Source organism: Oryx dammah, unplaced genomic scaffold, assembly GCF_014754425.2.
Source record: "Oryx dammah isolate SB20612 unplaced genomic scaffold, SCBI_Odam_1.1 HiC_scaffold_12, whole genome shotgun sequence".
Taxonomy (NCBI): Eukaryota; Metazoa; Chordata; class Mammalia; order Artiodactyla; family Bovidae; genus Oryx; species Oryx dammah.
Window position 1 is genome coordinate 22,022,431 of NW_024070196.1, and position 22,931 is coordinate 22,045,361.

The window sequence follows — 22,931 nt, forward strand, 5'->3', positions numbered from 1 at the left end:
ATGGCATCAGCGACTCGATGGATATGAGTTTGGGTGAACTCCGGGAGTTGGTGATGGACAGGGAGGCCTGGTGTGCTGTGATTCATGGGGTTGCAAAGAGTCAGACACGACTGAGTGACAACTGAACTGAACTGAAGATATTGAATCATCCTTAACATTGTATCTAGTTCTGCATTAGTCTGTGCTATGAACCCTTTGGAGAAAAAGGCTACTGGAAAACAAATAAGCACTTAAATAAACATAAATCCATAATTAGATTTTGAAACTTCCTAAAGACCTTTTATTTTTATCAACATAGAAGGAAGAGAGAGAGAGTAGCATTTTTAAATACTATAAATCACTTTGGGGTTTTTAATAATGTCTGTGAGAAAATAATTCAATTTAAGGTGCTAACATCTGAAAAAAATCATTTCAAGTTCATTTATATTTGAAGTGAGTAACAACATTTGCATTTATAAACTGTCACTATTTACTGCACTTTCCATGCTTTATGACACTCCACAACTCTTAAATTTATTTTACTAGTTATTACATTCATAAAAATATAAATATTTACAATTTAGACAAGACAATCTCTGTAATAATACTAGGCAACAACAGTTCTTATTCATTTCTATTTATTGAAAAGTAAACACAGCAATTGAAATAGAAAAATATATCTGTTATGATAAAGAAAAGAATTCAATAAAACTTAATCTCATTGAGAATTTTTCTTAAACTGATTAGTTACTCCAAGTTCTTCACTCAGTGATAAATGCCTTTTTTAGCTCACAGAAAGAAGTCAAGTAATTTACCTGAGTAAAGAAAGTGCTTTTGAGTTCAAAAATAGTGCTTCAAAATAATTTTCTTTGCTTGAATTATTGTGCCTTTTAAAAAGGAGACAAATTTCTGATACATTTTTCTTTCTTAAACAGGGATTTATAATAATTATTATTTACAGATTCATGCCAATTACCACAAACCTTTCTCCATAACCCCAAATGCATATATTGTTTCATAGCCTTCATATCCTCAATAACACATAAATAGCATAGTATTTTATTAAACTGAAATTGCTCAGTCGTGTCCAACTCTTTGTGACCCCATGGACTATAGCCTACCAGGCTCCTCTGTCTATGGGATTGTCCAGGCAAGAATACTGGAGTGGGTTGCCATTTCCTTCTCCAAGGTATCTTCCCAACCCAGGGATTGAACCCGGGTCTCCCACATTGTAGGCAGATGCTTTTACCTTTTGAGCCACCAGGGAAGTTCCATATTTCATTAATCATGTATTTTGTCCTGTGGGTTCGATAGTCTATTCAAAAGTTTGATTAAATCAGCTATAATTTCCTTGAGTAGAGGAACCTATATTTTGCTTTCCCAGTATTTATTTCAATTATGGAAGACATAAATATATAGTTAATCATTTTGAATAATTGAATAAAGAGTAAAGTAGTCAGTGTCCAATTAAATAAATTAAAGAAAAAGAAGTATACATATATAAGTAAATATAAAGACAGAAGGTGGTAAATCATATCTTCTAACATAAGCCATATATTATTGAAATGCATATCTTTTTTTTTCCTATATTGTTGCAAAAAGACAGAAACGAAACCTATCTTAAATGAAAGCTTTTAATGAATTTCTCCACTTTTTAAAGGAAATTACTTTCATTTTTTGATTCCTTTAAAAATATTTATATTCCTAACATACATGTTGCTAAATAAAATATATTTTCTAAATATATGCTTTGTAATTAAAAGTGTTTGTCTTTGTATATGCATGATTGAGTTTCTTCACTATTCACCTGAAACTATTATAACATTATTAATTGGCCATACCCCAATAAAAATAAAAAGTTTTTTTTTTTAAGGAAAATCAATGTATAGCTAGAAAATATTCTTTCATTAGAAGTTATATTTTTTAATTTACAGAACTTTGCCATTTGCAAAATAAAATTTAAAATACAGTGATGTTTAATTATAAATTAATCAGATTTAAACTCTTTTTATGTTCAACAACTGTACAGTCATTCATTCCATAACTGATTCATGCAAATAAATACAATATATATATATTAAAATATATATTAAATGTAACCCTATAGATTTTCCTACTGGTGCACATAACTTATCAGGTTTGAATAAAAGGTATCATTTTATTTTTAAATAATTTAAACATGCATTTCATATTTCCATTAATTTCAAAATTCAACAATACTATATTTAAAGTTCATTGAAACTTGTAAAAAAGTGAATGGTAAGTCACCTTTTAATTACTTTCCTCAAAGACAATAAACTTCTTTAGCTATGAGGTTATGGTGTATGTAAAGCACTATAGATTCATTTAAATTTTTATGAAATGTTAAATAGGTTTCCATAAAACTTTTATGATAATTCAGCCAGAGTCAATATTTGCTTTTTTATCTCCCCACATAATGCAGCTCTATGGTAAATTAGTTTGTTCAGTAATACCTGAAGATAAACTGGGACTACACTAGAAATATTCATTGAGCTACTGGTTTTGATCATCCATCTTTTCATCTATTGGTTTGTCTGATTCACTATAAACAATCAGTGTTTATAGTGAATTTATAATGTATTTAGTGAATTTCTAGCATGTACCAGCAATTATCCACCCAAGGCACTGAAGAAGGTTAGGGAATAAAAGTGATAAACTTTGTTATATTGAATGCTAGATTTTGAGGAAGAAGAAAAACACATACCCATACATTGATAAACACATAACTAAAAAGCAAAATCAATAAAGAAGTGATATTCCTATAATGATAAGCACAATAATAGGGTTGAGGAAGTCTATTAGTAAGTGATCTCTATTAAAGAGAGCAAAGAAAGGTCTTGGATATGATGATATTTGTACTCACACAGGAAAAATGAGATGATAGTCATGCAAAGAGGAAAGGAAAGAAAGAAGAACTTTAAAGAGGGAAAAGGCAGTGCAGGAGTTCTAAAGCAGAAATGAGCAGGGCATATATAAGGAACAGAAATAAGACCAGAGTGGCTGAAGCATAAGGAGGAACAAGCGCTAAGTTCAGAGAAGCTAGGTAACATAAGCTAAACCAAACTACTACATGTGTAAGCACAAACTTAAAGACTGTCTTGCAATTATATAGAAATACAAACAGGTAAAATGTATCTCAATTAGAAGCAAGATCTCATGTGCAAGGCGACATTAATAGACTTGAACAGAACTAATGTTTGTAATAAATATACCCCCTACATGTGTAATGTGTCCACACAAAGACTTCTATTCCTTAATCAGGTATCTGGATCAAGACAGAAGCAAACTGATGGAAGTGCTCTGGTCCTAATAGTAATTCAGTTGTAAGATATCAGAGACATAAGTTCTCCAACATTGCCCTCGGCAATAACATTCAGCTTAGCAGAGGGTACAAAGAGTTATGAGTCGAAGACATTTTTTTTAACAGGCCAAGGGTAAGAGAGGCACAAGTTACTTACATTCACCTTAGTAGAATAGAATGCAATCACATGGCCACACAAGAAGGGAGGACAGGAAATATGATCTAGGAAGACATAGGAATGATGATGATAGACCTGCTACAATGCTGTATTTCTATATTTTGGACATAGTACTTGTCTATATAAGAGGTAATTTGTCTTCATCATTATTTTGGGAGTAGGCAGGACATAGAATACTCTTTCAAATTAGATATAAGATGTTCTTTAGTGGATACTTGTAGTTTATATAGCCTTTTAAACTTTTTTATATAGCTAATATAATCATATAGTTTATATAGCTACTGTATAGGCCATGGAAGGCTTCCCAGGTGGCACAGTGGGAAAGAATCCATCCACCAATGCAGGAGACAAAATAGACATAGACTGGATCCCTCTCTGGGTTGGGAAGGATCCCCTGGAGAAAGAAATGGAAATCCACTCCAGTATTTTTGCCTGGAAAATTCCATGGACAGAGGAGCTAGATGGGCTATAGTCTGTGGGGTCACAAAGAGTCAGACACAATCGAGTGACTTGAGCACAAAGCACATGGAACTCTGCTCAATGATATGTGGCAGCCTGAATGGAAGGGGAGTTTGAACGAGAATGGATACATGTATATGTCTAGCTGAGTCTTTTTGCTATTCATCTGAAAATATCACAACATTGTTAATTAGCTATACCCCAATATAAAAATCTTTTTTTTCCTAAAGCACTATTTTAAATATTTCTTATCTAATAAATACTTAACTACTATATTTTTGGTGATAGAGAAATACAAGCTTGGTAGAAAGACATGGTTATTTTTGTTCAGAAATTATAAAAACATTTATCTTGAAACCTGATTTATCAAGAAGAAATACTCACACTGAAATGACTTCCCTGGAGTTTTGATTCTAACTTGATTAAATCTGCATGTACAAAAGAAATATGTACTTAAAATAAAGCTTGACATGATCTTCAGCAACTACTTTGTACCAACTATGAGTATAAATTGAACCAGCCATCAATTCTTGAGCAGTTCTTGATTATATTTATTCATTGTCTGATTTTAATGCATATGAATGAACTTTCTATCAACATTTCAGAAAGTCAGTGCCCTAGGCTCTCATTTGAGAATACATTATTCTGTATTGTTCTTCAGTCCCAACAGATATACTGGATTAGAGAAATTATCTTGGTCAAATGATTTGGATGATATCCAATCTAGCCACTCCTCTAGGTATATTCTGTTTATCCCTAAAAGCCAGACCACACAGACATAAGTTTACTGAGCTTTAATATTAAGTCCTTGGCCCCTGTCTAAAGAAATTGCACTATCTAGCCATTTGAAATCTGTGACTGCATTATCTGTATGAAAACTACAGAAAAAGCTATCATTCTGGGCTCATTAGACAGAGTCCCTGATGAAGTTTGAAGCTTGTTTTGTTTTTGGTAGAAGTATGTAAGTTATAATTAACTTCTCCTAAAGAATTTATGTTCTTTTCCTTTCATGTGATGATAGCTCTACAAGTGATCATGTTTCATCCTATCAACTGGACTACTAGAAAGATGAGTAAACAATCATAAACTCAATTATGGAGTATTAGTGTGGTTTTGGAGAAGGCAATGGCACCCCACTCCAGTACTCTTGCCTGGAAAATCCCATGGACAGAGGAGCCTGGTGGGCTGCAGTCCATGGGGTCACTAGGAGTCAGACACGACTGAGCGACTTCACTTTCACTTTTCACTTTCATGCACTGGAGAAGGAGATGGCAACCCACTCCATTGTTCTTGCCTGGAGAATCCCAGGGACAGGGTAGCCTGGTGGCTGCCATCTATGGGGTTGCACAGAGTTGGACACGACTGAAGTGACTTAGTAGTAGTAGTGTGGTTTTACTTTCCTTCTCTCCTTAGGATATAGGTAGATATCTTTCCTTCTCTCCTTAGGATATAGGTAGATATATCTATGAAATAAAAAGGGAAAATGTTAGCTGTTCAGTCATGTCCAACTCTTTGTACCTCATGGACTGTAATTTGCCAAGCTCCTCTGTATATGGAATTCTCCAGGCAAGCATACTCGAGTGGGTAGCCATTCCCTTTTCCAGGGGATCTTCCTGCCCCAGGGATCGAACCCTGATCTCCTGCCTTGCAGGCAGATTCTTTACTGTGTGAGCCACTAGGGAAGCCATACATACATACATGTCTCTATCTATTTATCTATCTGTGGGTGTGTGCTCAGTTGCTTCAGTCCTGTCCAACTCTTTGCGACCCTACAAACTGTAGCCTCCCAGGCTCCTTTGTCCATGAAATTCTACAGGCAAGATTACTGGAGTGGTTTGCCTTTGCCATTTCCTCTCCTATGGGATATTCCCAGGGATCAAACCTGGGTCTCTTATGTCTCCTGCATTAGCAGGCAGGTTTTTTACCACTAGTGCCACCTGGGAAGCCCATATATATATTTTAATGTATATTATATATATATTTTTTATTACATATATTACATATAGTATATATAATATACTTATATATAAATATATTTTTCTACTGATACTTTGATTTCTATTTCACCCTTTTTTTCAATATTGTTTTACATATATATATATATATACACACATGCATATATATGCATGTATTTTCAGGGAAGCCCATATACATCTACATGCATAAATTTATTCATAAGCATACACATGTGTTCAGTTCAGTTCAGTCGCTCAGTCGTGTCTGACTCTTTGTGACCCCATGAATTGCAGCATGCCATGCCTCCCTATCCATCACCAACTCCCGGAGTTCACTCACACTCACGTCCATCAAGTCAGTGATGCCATCCAGCCATCTCATCCTCTGTTGTCCCCTTTTCTTCCTGCCCCCAATCCCTCCCAGCATCAGAGTCTCTTTCTTGGGTCAGTCTGCTGTCAAACTCTTAGAGGCAATAAATTTCTGAAAGCAGTCTAAAACTAATGAACGATGGAAATCTCAAGTACCTGCTAAGGAAACAGTGGATGGGTGTTATCATTAAGTACCAAATAGCTTGAATTCGAAGCAAATATGAGTCACAGTATCTGTATAGCACTTGACATTTTACAAGTTGCTTTCTCACACAGTATTTCATTTGATATGCAGAGAAAAGAAAGCAATAATAAAGAAAAATGAAGGAATAAGCAAAGAAACATTGTAGTGAAGAAATAAAAGTACTGTTATCCTCTGATTTCACAATTGCAGAATTTGAAGTTCAGAAAGGTTAAATGACTGCTCAGAGTTTCATGGTTAGTTAACAATGCTGTTCTAGGTTAGAGTTAATAGATAGATAACCTTATTCAAGACCTGTGCATTGTTTCATAAGTAACTTGTTAATTATTTTACCAATTCTCCATGCCAGAACACATAAGAAAGATTGAATCTATTCAGACATACTCTGAAAATTTTAATAAATAGTGTCAGAGTTGTGAGGCGTGCTGATTTCAGGTCAGATTAAAGAAGCAATTTTCTTAGAATTCTCTATATTTTTTTCACTAAAAGTTTATAAATATCAATATTGGTAACAGTTATATTATAAAGTGAACTTTGATTGTGGTCTTGAAAATTGCATTATCTAGCTTCATAGATTCCATATTTGGAAATAGCTATAATTTCAAATATTCACTACATAATTCTATCTGGCTGCAGTAAGGTTGTACATAATACTCTGTATACCTAACTCATCGTGAAGCATGTCAGATTCAATGAGCAGCAGAGCATAGCTGGGTTGTGGAAAGCTCTCCCTTTTTCTCTGCTTCAGTGCTCCTTGTCTTGACCCAGGAAAGATATACCAGCATTTTATCATCGCAGTTAAACTATCGAACAATACAAGTTATATCACTAAGAAGTTGAGGGAGAAAGGAAGCTACTGTTATATTGTTTTATAAGTCTAATTCATTTTTTTAAGAAATGAAAAAGTTTAGCAGTATTAAATGAGCAAGAGTGAATTTTCCCTTTTGACAAGTTGACCTCCGTTGGGAAGATTTAATTAAAACAAAACCTACTCCCAAATCAGAAAACCTCTCCACAAAGATAGAAGAGAAAGAACACAGTTTTATTATTAAATAGGCATTCAAGCAGAATGTTATGTGCATCACATACAACCCAATAAGAAACTGCAGTGATAGAAGTCTCACCCTTTGTATAGCCAAGAAGATATGACTCATTACATACGCATTCTCAAGATAAAAAATAACTAGTCCTCAAGCAAGAGGACTTGTTGGAACCATTTACCACAGGAAATTTATTCTAGATTCATCTGGTCTTCAGTGGGCCACCTGTGTTTATTAATTGTTTTAATCCAAAGGGAAATGAACTTCTTTTCAACAAGAGGAAAATTTGCATCTTGAAGCAAGGCAAACGCTGAAGTTAGGCTCCTACTCTTCAAAAAAAACCTGGGAGATAGAGGTCCTTTCTTCTTTAATGATTATAATTTCAAAGAGATGATTTCTAGGCCCTTGAGAAAGACATTTCAGGGCACTAAATTTGGCAAAAGGCTTATTTAGCTTTTAGAAAGATATTCACATACTTCAAAGAGACAGAAAGAACTGGAACTTCCCTAGCAGTCCAGTAGTTGACTCCATGCTTCCATTACAGGGAGCAAGTGTTTGATTCCTGGTTGGGGATGATCCAGCATGCTGTGGCATGACCGAAAAAAAAAAAAGAAGAGAGAGAGAGAGAAAGGGAGCAAAGTCTCTTCCTTTATTTTCAGCAGGGAAAATTAAGCCTTTTAAAATATTTTTTTTTTTTTGTATTTGCCTTGATATCCCATGTAGATTATGAACCTATATAGAGAGATTGAGTTTTCAACACATTTCTTACTAAATAATGCAATGTGGTGAAAAACCTCATGTTTAGGGCACTTTTCTGAAAGGCTACATTTTATTCTTAGAAATACATTATTTATATTAACTATTAATTACTATTTCTATTAGTAACAACTAGTAACTAATAACTATTCAAAATCTGATGAGGGTAGAGCAAAGGAGGTGACATCCACAGTATGACTGATCTTTCAGGCAAATGGAAGCATTGTACTGAATCTGCTCTTTCATTTCTAAATAATATGCTTTCCTCTGAGATTCTTCCTTAAAGATAATATTTTAGCCTATTATGCTGTCTAGAAGATCTGATTTCCCTATTATCCTTTGCCACCTCGCAATTTGTTTATATATGTATGCATATGCACTTAGCAATCATGAAAGAAATTCTATGTTTCTTCATTCATTTCCAAGAAAGGAGGAGGGAGACTTTCACTGAGCTTAACATTTATGCACAAACATTATAGATATTCACATTATTTTTAAATTGAATACTTGTTTTTGCTTTAAATTTCTAATTTGGATATGTTTGAAAAATTAAAAGTACTGTAGTATAAATTGGCTATATCATAACTAAGTTAAATTCACTATGTACCAAAATGTTTAGATTTTAATAAAACCTGTGGGAGCAAGATAATTGCTTAAGAAGACTTATATTAGTTAGACTTTAAAGATGTCTCAGATTCTTCATGTGTTTCTTTGAAATTAATGTCTGTATATATACCTATGTATGTGAAGCTCATGTATGTGTACATATGTGTGTATGTGTTATCCATATATTATTGTGTTTGTGATACCCTCAGTTATTTCAGTGTAGCATTTTACTGCTTTACAAAAGACAAATGTATCTGAGGCTTTGCTTTTCATGATTGCTGCTATGTCCTCAAACTTTGAATCAGTTACTGATGCTGACAATTTTTTAAAATTTTCTAATTTTTTATTACATATAGCATTGCAATAAAAATCAGATAATTTTTAGGCACACTACTTTAGTTTGAATCTTGACTACAGTAATTATTGACTGCATGACTTTGAAGAAGTCAAGCTCTATGTCTCAGTTTCCTCATGTCTGAAATAAAAGTACTTTCCTCATCAGTAGTTGTAAGGGCTTAATGAGTCAATATACATAGAAAGACACTATTTGGTGCCATGAATTGGAAATTTGTGGATTCCTATTTTCGTTTCTACTTTGCAGGTAACCACTAAAGTGGTTTTGGGTGCATGGTCCATATCTCTACCTCTAAAGCTTTCTCCTCTCCTTGAAACAACAAAACAGAATGAAATAAAAAACCAAAACTGTTTTTTAATTAGCTATGATTTAGAATCCTATCTCCTTTGGTCCAAAGACAATATGAAACAAATATGTTTTACTATATAACTGAACTATCTCATAAATTGTAGATATCTGCTCTGCATACAGAGAAAGAAATGAAAGATATATTAAGATATCTGAATATCATTTCATGTGTTCTTAATTTAAAATGAGATGTCTACTTAAAGAAAAACACACAACATGAGAGTTGTGAGTTCACAGTTTATACAGGGTCTTACTGAGGACTAAAGCTAAGGAGACAGCCACTCAGTAACTCTGAGTAAACTACTGTGAAGAGGTAGGAAGGAGCCAGTATATAATTGATTTTGGGTGGCTGGGAAATACATGTAGTCAAGCATATATCTTGATGAAATATCACCGCTAATGACAAAGAACAGATATCTCAAATTAATGACTTTAATATTTTTCTCTATATGGCAAGATACAAGAATTCACTGAAATTCTTCCTGAGACACATATCTAACTATCTAGGGTCTCACTTATCCAAAGCACCAAATGTCTTATCCTGTTTTTTTCATCCAGGATTTCTTTTAGGATGCAATCTGTTTGCAGGCGACTGCAGTAGGTTGCAACTTAATCTTTGTATAACTGGTTGATGAGTGATGCTCTTTTTTATTTTTCCACAGATAGTTTTAAAACAGTTTTGACTATAGAACATTTTAATCATATCAATTCTTATGTAGACACCTCAAATTTAGGAGGGACAGGGCAAGCCCATTTTTCCATTATGCCTCATATACAAATACACAGAGACCAACTTTTCATGAAATGCTAGGGTATCCATTGTTCTAGCAAGATATTGTTAAAATTTTGTGCTTTAGATAAACTTTTGTTGTTGTTCAGTCACTAAGTCATGTCTTACTCTTTGTGATCCCATGCCCTGCAGCATGCCAGTCTCCTCTGTTCTCCACTATCTCCCAGAATTTGCTCAAACTCATGTCCATTGAGTCAATCATGTTATCTAACCATCTCATCCTCTTCCACTCCCTTCTCCTTTTGCCTTCAATCTTTCCCAGCATCAGAGTCTTTTCCAAAAAGTTGGCTCTTCACATTGGTGGCCAAAGTATTGGACCTTCAGTTTCAGCATCAATCCTTCCAATGAATATTCAGAGTTGATTTCCTTTAGCGTTGATTGGTTTGATCTAATTATAACCCAAGGAACTCTCAAGAGTCTTCAGCACCACAATTCAAAAGCATCAATTCTTCAGTGCTCAGCCTACTTTAAGGTCCAACTCTCACATTCCTATGTGGCTATTGGAAAAAGCATAGCTTTAACTATATGAACCATTATCAGGAAAGGGATGTCTCTGCTTCTTAATATGCTGTCTAGGTTTGTCATAGTTTTTCTTTCAAGGAGCAAGTTTCTTTTAATTTCATGGCTGCAGTCACCACAGTGATCTGCTGAAAGGATTACTAATCATTCACTCATCTAATTTCTTTTTTAAAATAATCTCTTCTTGATTTTTGTAGCCACCAAAAAATGACCATAGCTTTAACAATTATTTTAAGAGTAATATCAGTATCATAAGATAGTGACAATTACATACTCAGGAAAATAACCCCTGCAAGAGAGTCAAACAATCAGTGTGCCATGTTTTGTTGAAATGGTGCCAAACAGAGGGAGTGTACCATAAAATATCAGAAATATAAAATAGGGATTCTACCAGCAATTTGTTTTGGTTTGTTAGAAGACGTAAACTCCATCAATTAAGTAACATTTGTTTTAAGCGAGTCTCTGCCCCTTAATACAGATTTGTAACACACATGAAATACTCTAATGGGAAATTCTGGCAGGTGAGAGTTATTGATTGCTCTAATTCTTTCTGATCCCAGGTTTTCACTTTTTAATATGGCCTATGTCCTCAAATACTCATTAGGCTTCTCAGTAGTCTCAGTTTTGATATAATATTATCTAATTTGTTTATTATGAGGATATCTAGAATCCTTCTGTAAATATAAAATGGTACATGAAACAAGTTAGTTTGATTTAATATGAAATTTATAAAAATAACAAATTTAAAGAGACTCTACAACTAAGGACAAATATGAAGACTATATATTTTTCTTATAAATCAAAATCAGTGAAAGTCATTGGACAATTTTGTAGCAGCAACAGTCAGATACAATATTCTTGAAACATCCAGAGATGTCATATTTATTTTAAATTCAAGTGACATTACCTTTCTAGCAGAAGAGAGCGTCTCTGATGTAACTTCAGGGTCTTAACATAATGGCTAACCACTAGATAGATTAAGCTTATATAGAGGATGACAGATGATGACTGAGTCTCACACATTGGATGTTTTCAGTCACACTACACACATGAGTGATTTTGTGTTACACCATATATATAGATAGCAACTGTAGATTTTTAATATAAAAGATATAAATATATGCCAAGTTCTACTTTTTTCTTGTATCATAGGTGGAGATATAAAATTCCTTAATGTTAATTTTAATAATGTCTCACATTGTGAAATAACATATCACATAATAGTACAGAAAAGGGCTGAGACAGAAGATAAATTGGTTTTGATTTTAAAATTGTCTTTCAGGCCAACCTAAACTTCCCTTAAGCCATTGCTCAATGATCAGTGAACTGATTTAATAAATGTTCGTCACCTTATCCTTCAAATCTTGAAGCATCTGCTACAAACAATATCTTCAAGCATGGATAGAGTTTAATAAATTTTAAATTGTCCCCAAATTTAAGAAAAAACAGAGTTTTCAATGTGTTTTGCATGTTCTGATTTTAGGCTATTATGAAACATATCAAGGGGTTGGGGTGTGTGTGTGTGTGTGTGTGTATGTGTTTGTTTCTGTTGAGATGGGGATAGATACAATATGAAATAATTTGGTGGGGCAAAATGATCAATCTATCGGCCTACTTCATTTTGCAGTATATCTTTTGCAATTATATCTCCACTTTGCAATTATATCTTATTGTCTTGGTTTGATAAAATTATCTATATATATCTATATAGATTTAAGATATATGTTAAATCTTATAATACAATCAAATTAAGCAACATGATATAAAATATAAGTCAATAATCTTAGTTTGTTAGCATTCATTGACTATTCCATTTAGACTATCATGTAAATCCTTTGTGGAGGATCTTTTCAAAATATTAGTATTTATTCTCTTTGTCCTTTTTGCTTTTACTAGTTCAGTATTTTAAGATATAATGATCTGAAAAAAATATTCTTAAAATTTCTGAACAAATAAGACTTGGAGGGTGAATTGCAATGTCAGAGGCATAAAATGTTGAATGTTGAACTGTCTTGAAATTTTTGGCCAGATGTTCATTCAGTGTATGTAATCAATCAGCGAGGTAAACATGGAATGGAATAGAGAAAGCTAAGGAGAAATTGCATCCCCTCTTGCTCTAAGCCTAAGGTCAACACTCACCACCAAAGGATTTTTCATTCTTCACAGAACACTGTACAGAAACTTTTGCCTTGGGATTTCCAGAAGTGCATTAGATACAAGATCCTGAGAAAGAAAATGAAAAACCAAGTTAAGAATTTTGAAAAATACAAAGCACAATACAACCTGGGGATAATTAGTACTCAAACCACTATTTAGTTTTCAGAAGAGTGTTAAGCATACTGCAGATTCATACAAATATGTATTTATTCATGAAATATGTTGGTGACCAAAAAACTAAATATTAAGTAGTTGGTATACTGAAACTAATTATTTATTTTCTCACTGGTTTTCTGTGTAATCATAGACAAATAGCTTAATAGGGTGTCAATAATCCCATACATATATTTTAAAACTTAAAAACAAGAGATGCAATCTTACACCTAAAGTATTTTTAAGAACAACTTAAATAACTGCTTTATTGAATAAATAATACCACAAGATTAAAAGTCAAGAGCATTTCAGTCAAATAAAAAAATTTACTTATTGCTGAACAATAATGAAAAAAAGCTAAAATTTTGGAATGCTTTTTAAAAATCATATCTTACCCAGCTTTAAAATTAAATACATAAATAGCCATAGGATCAGTTACAAAAATGCAATCAACTTTTCTTGCATATCATTCAAACAATATTTTACTACTTAAAACTCAATCTTGGTCAAAATCTAAGAAGAAATATTGGGCTCAAGATAAAGTGCCAGAGAACACACAATAGTTGAGAAAAAAGAAAGAATGAACACTGCTTCTAACAACCTATTTTTAACAGCTGGAAATACTGAAATCAGAAGGTCAATTTTTGCTTTCTTAAATATAAAATCCACAGTTTGAAAATTAAATTTGAACTATTATTATTATGCATTTCTAACAAATGGGCAATCCTTTATTTGGATAACATCTATTGTATTTTATCTGGAGCTTCATATATCAAGAGTTCATACAGTCATTTTACAAAAGTGTGTGTATATTAAATTAAGTATTTTTAATGAGTAGCACAGTACTATTATTGTGTAAAGTACAAAAATATAAACATGCACTTGATAAATTATATATATATATATATATGAAGAATTATGAGGGAAAAATGTGTAACATAGTTTAGGAAAAGGAGCAATCAATGTTATATTTAATAAATTAAAAAGATAATATAGAAGAACGGATTGGCTGAGAGTAAAAAGACCGGTAAAATGTGACATTACATGGACAAAAGTAAAAGTTAGTTTAATTATGATGTGTATTTCAGATAATGAGAGAATTGTTTAGATGGTTTTTCATGAAGAACCTCTGAAAGAATATAGCTGGAAATTACATCAGTCAAGTATTTAGTTTTCTAGGGCTGCCTTAAAAAATTACCAGAAACCAGAAATCAATCCTGAATATTTACTAGAAGGACCGATGCTGAAGCTCCAATACTTTGGCCACCTAATGCAAAGAGCTGACTCATTGGAAAAGCCCTGAAGCTGGGAAACATTGAAGGCAGGAGGAGAAGGGGATAACAGAGAATAAGATGTTTGGAGGTATCACTGACTCAATGGACATGAGTTTGAGTAAGCTCTGGGAGATGGTTTAGGACACGGAAGACTGGTGTACTGCAGACCATGGGTTTGCAAAGAGCTGGACATAAGTGAGCAACTGAACAACAACAAGGTGGCTTAAATGAACCACAATGACTCTCACAGTTGGCATCTAGAAATCAAGGTGCTGCAATGCAGATTCCTTTTGATGCACTCAGAAAGAGATTGTATTCCAAGTTTCTCTCCTAAATTCTGACAATTACCCAAAATTCTTGGCATTCTTGGGCTTATAGATCAGTCATTTTGATTCAGTCATGTCCGACTCTTTGTGACCCCATAGACTATAACACGCTAGGCCTCCCTGTCCATCACCAACTCATGGAGTTTACTCAAATTCAAATACATTGAGTCAGTGATGCCATCCAACCATCTCATCCTCTGTCATCCCCTTTCTCCTCCCACTTTCAATCTTTCCCAGCATCAGGGTTTTGTCCAATGAGTCAGTTCTTCACATCAGATGGTCAAAGTACTATAGTTTCAGCTTCAGCATCAGTCCTTCCAATGAATATTTAGAACTGATTTCTTTAGGATAGACTGGTTGGATCTCCTTGCAGTCGAAGTGACTCCCAAGAGTCTTCTCCAACACCACAGTTCAAAAGAATCAATTTTTTGGTGCTTAGCTCTCTTTATAGTCCAATTCTCACATCCATACATGACTACTGGAAAAACCATAGCTTTGACTAGATGGACTTTTGATGGCAGAGTAATTTCTCTGCTTTTTAATATGCTATCTAGGTTGGTCATAACTTTTCTCCCAAGGAGCAAGTGTCTTTTAGTTTCATGGCTGCAGCCACCATATGCAGTGATTTTGGAACCGCAAAAACTAAAGTCTCTCACTGTTTCCATTGTTTTCCCATCTGTTTGCCATGAAGTGATGGAACCAGATGCCATGATCTTAGTTTTCTGAATGTTGAGTTTTAGGCCAAATTTTCACTCTCTTTCACTTTCTTCAAGAGGCTCTTTAGTTCCTCTTTGCTTTCTGCCATAAGGGTGGTGTTAGCTGCATATCTGAAAGTGAAAGTGAAGTCGCTCAGTCTTATCTCACTTTGCGACGCATGGACTGAAGCCTTCTCCGTCCGTGGAATTTTCCAGGCAAGGGTATCTGAGTGGGTTGTCATTTCCTTCTCCAGTGGATCTTCCTGCCCCAGGGATCGAACCTGGGTCTCCCTCATTGTGGGCAGGCACTTTACCCTCTGAGCCAGCAGGGAAGATTCTACAGGCAATCTTGATTCCAGCTTCTGCTTCATCCAGCCCAGCGTTTCTCTTGATGTACTATGCATATAAGGTAAATAAGCAGGGTGACAATATACAGCCTTGACGTACTCCTTTACCTATTTGCAACCAGTCTGTTGTTCTGTGTCCAGTTCTAACTGTTGCTTCCTGACCTGCATAGAGGTTTCTCAAGAGGCAGGTTAGGTGGTCTGGTATTCCCATCTCTTCCAGAATTTTCCACAGTTTGTTGTGAGCCATACAGTCAAAGGCTTTGGCACAGTCAATAAAGGAGAAATAGATGTTTCTCTGGAACTCTCTTGCTTTTTCCATGATCCAACAGATGTTGGCAATTTGATCTCTGGTTCCTCAGCTGTTTCAAACATCTGGAAGTTCATAGTTCATGTATTGCTGAAGCCTGGCTTGGAGAATTTTGAACATTACTTTCCTACTGTGTGAGATTAGTGCAATTGTGCAGTAGTTTGAGCATTCTTTCGCATTGCCTTTCTTTGGGATTGGAATGAAAACTGTCCTTTTCCAGTCCTGTGCCCACTGCTGAATTTTCCAAATTTGCTGGCATATTGAGTGCAGCACTTTCACAGCATCATCATTTAGGATTTGAAATAGCTCAACTGGGATTCCATCATCTCCACTAGCTTTGTTTGTAGTGATGCTTTCTTAGTCTGTGCGGCTCTGGAGCAGCAGCTGTGCCATGCTGGAGCAGCTCTTAGGAGGTATTCCTTGTCAAAGGGCAAAGGAGAAGCCCTATCAAGATGGTTGGAGGGGCAAAATCAATTTTAGAAACAAATGCCATTCCTGCCAAAGACACACAAAGGAGTCAAACAAACCTTGTGTGCACCAGGATCCAGAAGAAAGGACCTGGGACCCTACAAGAGACTTACCTAGACCCTTCATGAGTGTCCAAGAGTCTCCGGTGGAGGCCTGGTTCAGCGGTGGCCTGCTGTAAAGTTGAGTGCACTGAAGGAGGTTTCCATTATCTTCCTTGCTGCTGCTGCTGTTGCTAAGTTGCTGCAGTCGTGTCTGACTTTGTGAGACCCCATAGATGGCAGCACACCAGGTTCCCCTGTCCCTGGGATTCTCCAGGCAAGAACACTGGAGTGGTTTGCCATTTCCTTCTCCAGTGCATGAAAGTGAAAAGTGAAAGTGAAGTCGTTCAGTTGTGTCTGACTCTTAGCGACCCCATGGACTGCAGCCTACCTGTATGCAAGTCAGGAAGCAACAGTTAGAACTGGACATGGAACAACAGACTGGCTCCAAATAGGAAAAGGAGTATGTCAAGGCTGTATATTGTCACCCTACTTATTTAACTTCTATGCAGAGTACATCATGAGAAATGCTGAGCTGGAAGAAGCACAAGCTGGAATCAAGATTGCCGGGAGAAATATCAATAACCTCAGATATGCAGATGACACCACTCTTATGGCAGAAAGTGAAGAAGAACTAAAAAGCCTCTTGATAAAAGTGAAAGAGGAGAGTGAAAAAGTTGGCTTAAAGCTCGACATTCAGAAAACAAAGACCATGGCATCTGGTCCCATCATTTCATGGCAAATAGATGAAGAAATAGTGGAAACAGTGGCAGACTTTAGTTTTGGGGGCTCCAAAATCACTGCAGATGGTGACTGCAGGCATGAAACAAAAAGACACTTACTCCTTGGGAGAAAAGTTATGACCAACCTAGATAGCATATTAAAGAGCAGATATGTTACTTTGCCAACAAAGTTCTGTCTAGTCAATTCAGTTCAGTCTCTGAGTCATGTCCGACTCTGCAACTCCATGAATTGCAGCATGATAGGCCTCTCTTCCCATCACCAACTCCTGGAGTTCACTCAAACTCACGTCCATCGCGTCGGTGATGCCATCCAGCCATCTCATCCTCTGTCATCCCCTTCTCCTCCTGCCCCAAATCCCTCCCAGCATCAGTCTTTTCCAATGAGTCAACTCTTCACATGAGGTGGCCAAAATACTGGAGTTTCAGCTTTAGCATCATTCCTTCCAAAGAACACCCAGGACTGATCTCCTTTAGAATGGAATGGTTGGATCTCCTTGCAGTCCAAGGGACCCTCAAGAGTCTTCTCCAACACCACAGTTCAAAAACATCAATTGTTTGCTGCTCAGCTTTCTTCACAGTCCAACTCCCTCATCCATACATGACCACTGGAAAAATCATAGCCTTGACTAGATGGACCTTTGTCGGCAAAGTAATGTCTCTGCTTTTGAATATGCTATCTAGGTCTAGTCAAGGCTATGATTTTTCCAGTAGTCCTGTATGGATGTGTGTTGGACTATAACGAGAGCTGAGCATGGAAGAATTGATGCTTTTGAACTATGGTGTTGGGGAAGATTCTTGAGAGTCCCTTGGGCTGCAAGGAGATCCAACTGGCCAATCCTAAAGGAAATCAGTCCTGAATATTCATTGAAAGGACTGATGCTGAAGCTGAAACTCCAATACTTTGGCCACCTGATGTGAAGAGCTGACTCATTTGCATAAACCCTGATGCTGGGAAAGATTGAAGGCAGGAGAAGGGGATGACAGAGGATGAGATGGTTGGATGGCATCACTGACTCAACGGACATGAGTTTGAGTAAACTCCGGAAATTGATGATGGACAGGGAGGCCTGGTGTGTTGTGGTCAATGGGATCACAAAGTGCTAGACGCGACTGAGTGACTGAACTGAACCGAACTGAATAAGGTGAAAGAGGAGAGTGAAAAAGCTGGCTTAAAACTCAACATTCAAAAAACTAAAACCATGACATCCAGCCCCATCACTTCATGGCAAATATATTGGAAAACAATGGAAACAGTGACAGATTTTACTTTCTTGGGCTTCAAAATCACTGTGGATGGTGACTACAGCCATGAAATTAAAAGACTCTTGTTCCTTAGAGGAAAAGCTACGGCAAACCTAGACAGCATATTCAAAAGCAGAGACATCCCTTTGCCAATAAATGTCTGTATAGTCAAAGATATGTTTTTATGAGTAGTCATGTACAGATGTGAGATTTGGACCAGAAAGAAGGCTGACTGCCAGAGAATTGATGCTTTCAAACTGTGGTGTTGGGGAAGACTCTTGAGAGTCCCTTGGACAGTGAGGAGATCAAACCAGTCAATCTTAAAAGAAATTATCCCTGAATATTCATCAGAATGACTGATGCTGAAGCTCCAATACCTGGGCCTCCTAATGCAAAGAGTTGAGTCATTGGAGAAGACCCTGCTGCTGGGAAAGTTTGAAGGCAGGAGGAGAAGTGGATGACAGAGGATGAGATGGTTGGATGGTATCACCAATTCAAAGGACAAGAGTTTGATCAAACTCCGGGAGACAGTGAAAGACAGGCAAACCAGGTGTGCTGCAATCCATGGGATCACAGAGTCAGACACAACTGAGTGGCTGAACAGCAACAACATATTTCATTTGTTTATTTACCCTCATCCATTCCAAGGATAAAATCAACTTTTACTGATTACTTATACTGCTGGAATGTAGCATTCAGTTCAGTTCAGTTCAGTCACTCAGTCGTGTCTGACTCTTTGCGATTTCATGAATTGCATCACACCAGCCCTCCCTGTCCATCACCAACTCCCGGAGTTCACTCAGACTCATGTCCATCGAGTCAGTGATGCCATCCAGCCATCTCATCCTCGGTCGTCACCTTCTCCTCCTGCCCCCAATCTCTCCCAGCATCAGAGTCTTTTCCAATGAGTCAACTCTTCCCATGTGGTGGCCAAAGTACTGGAGTTTCAGCTTTAGCATCATTCCTTCCAAAGAAATCCCAGGGCTGATCTCCTTCAGAATGGACTGGTTGGATCTCCTTGCAGTCCAAGGGACTCTCAAGAGTCTTCTCCAACACCACAGTTCAAAAGCATCAATTCTTCGGTGCTCAGCTTTCTTCAAAATCCAACTCTCACATCCACACATGACCACAGGAAAAACCATAGCCTTGACTAGACAGACCTTAATTGGCAAAATTATGTCTCTGCTTTTGATTATGCTATCTAGGTTGGTCGTAACTTTTCTTCCAAGGAGTAAGCGTCTTTTAATTTCATGGCTGCAGTCACCATCTGCAGTGATTTTGGAGCTCAAAAAAATAAAGTCTGACACTGTTTCCACTGTTTCCCCATCTATTTCCAATGAAGTGATGGGACCGGATGCCATGATCTTCATTTTCTGAGTGGTGAGCTTTAAGCCAACTTTTTCACTCTCCACTTTCACTTTCATCAAGAGGCTTTTTAGTTCCTCTACTTCTGCCATAGGGGTGGTGTCATCTGCATATCTGAGGTTATTGATATTTCTCCCGGCAATCTTGATTCCAGCTTGTGTTTCTTCTAATACAGCATTAGTAGTTTGTTAAAGAAGTTATGCTCTTTGTTAAGGAATAAAAGGACTGTTATACTCCTTGATATAGTTTCTATCTCTTTTTGGTATAAAAGTAATCTACTACTACTGAATGAACTGGAGAATATCCTCTCTTATATGTGATCTTGAAAACTTTGATTGCCATTGAAATGATGTATTTTAGGAATATCTTGTAGCACTTCATTTTAATTTTCAATTGGGCCTTGTGTTTTCCTTGTGAGTTTCATTATGAATATTCTAATTTATTTAGAATTTATAGAGGAATCCAGGTTTTTTTGTGATTTGCATGTAAGTTATATTTTAATAAAAATGTTAGTATTTTATCAGAATCCTCAAAAGTTAATATAACTTTTGTTTACACATGCAGCTACCTGTGATGTCTAATCACTGATATCTTTTGTATGTGTCTCTTTTTCTTTGTTTCTTGCTCAGTCTAGCTAAAGGTTTTTGTCTTATTTTATTTTTTTCAGAGAACAAATGTTGCATTTATTTATTTTACTTATGTTTATTTCTTTGATTATTTGTACTATCACCTACAGATTTTTGTTTTCCTTGGCTAAATTATTTTCAGTGTCTACAAATACATCAATATACTAATCCATTTTTTGGTAATAAACATTTCAAGTACAATAAAAATAGCTTTTATTTAAAGAGAAACTCTGTTCTTAGCTTCACTTTGTCTTTTTATATCTAATAGTCCTTGTGAAATGGTGAATTTTGTGACCTTATTATAGATTTTATTTAATTAATTATATATTTTATTTAAATTATTGCTCTCTCGGTTGTTTTATGACTTCATCTATTAGCCTTTACTAACAAGGCAATATAATTATTTCCTTTGAATATAAATGTCATGTTAGTTATGTGTTCAAATCTGTCAGGATCATTTTGGATTAATCCAAATTCATTCATCCAGAATATTAAGTATTTGTTATCTTTACATTGATTAAAATGTTTAAGTTACTGATAAAAATTATATAAAAGCGAAGGAAAGGCCTAAGGCAATAATAAAGATTTCTGTGGAATAAAATTGTTTCCTTAATCTTATTTTTTTATGTATGGTCAATCATATCATTAACATTACACATAACTTATGTTTCTCTTTATAAGTTGCATCAAAACTATTCAGAGCTGATACCAAAATATTGCTTTCCAAAGAAAAAGTCAGTGTGATGGCATAGGTGTGTGTGTGTTTGTGGAATGGGGGAAAGTGTTAATAAACATCCAGACTTGTTACTTTAAAACCATTGGAACTATTAAACACCCATTTTGTTTTTGGACAATTATATATTACAAGAAATGTCAATAATTCATAACTTTTAATTTAATCTAGTCCTTTTATGTTTGAAAGATAGTAACATTCATAAATGACTATCATATTTATTTGCATGTACCTCATTCATTTTATCATTTCTTCTGTACTCAATTTTTATGTATTTTATTTTACATTTCTTCATATATATCTAGTGAGTACTGCTTAGCAGGGTCAAAGTCTTATCTCAGTGGAGAGATGCAGTGAAAGATGCATTGTCTACCTGCTCCGCTGGTGTGAAGTTCTGACCTCCACCTACTTCATATAGGCATCTGTGAAACTCCTGCAGCCAGAATGACTGGATGACTTATCAAAAGGAAAACTATTACTTCAGGTCAAAGAAGAGAAAAAAAATTATTCAGCTGAAACAAAAAGAACAAATTCTATTATATAGGCCCAAACAGGTACTGTCTGTTGTGTGTTTGTATGTGTGTAGCTTTAAGATAAATGATGAGGTTTTGAAATTTTTTCTATTGAAATATAGTTAATATACAACATTATATAAGTTACAGATATATAGCACAGTGAATCACAATCTTAAGGGCTATGCTCCACTTATAGTTATTATATGCTCACCTTATAGTTATTATATTGAACAACATATCCTTGTAGCTTGTTTTATACATAATAGTTTGTACTCCTCAAACCCCTACCCCTATGAGGCTTTGAAATATTTTAAATATAGACAGGCTGAAGGCAAATAGAATTTATTCTAGTGAAAAAATGGATTATTAACTTAATGAAATTATTTTCTAACTAAAGCATTTATTAATATATACATTTTCAAAATAAATTAGTAAATAATTTAGTCTTTTTATTTCTTATTTAAATATAAATATAGATAATAATGAAAAATGTTAAAGACTGTGTCCATCAGTACCAATAAAATGCCAATTTTCTTACTTATAAATGTGATTCTTTAATATTGTTAGCAAACTTCCCCAAGGTTGAATCTGTATTTACACATTTCGAAATATGATTTTGACTAATTTAAATGGAGCAGGAGAACATGCACTCAACCTATAATAAACTGACATTAAATAGCAATAGCGAGAGTGAGGCCTAATAGCTTGTACCTCTAATCCACAAAAGGCCTGACCCTAATGGCCAAGAGCACTTCAATTAAGTTTCATAGCTCTTCATTACATTTCTTCAATATATGTGTCTGATGTGATTGGTTTTGCTCTCACAAGAGAATGGGACTTTTGATAAGAGTTAAAGGTAACTTTGGATGTTATATTATTTAATTCTAGTGGGAAATCTTCTTAGAGTTTTTAGAAATAACTATTCAGTGGTACTCTTTCTTCTTCTTTGGATTATTGTTGTTTCTTATTTTTGCACAAAATAATTAATTCCATTGTTAGTTTTATTCTGTGTGCAAGTTCTGTTTTTATAACACAAGAATGCAAAACAATTGCTTTTTGTGACA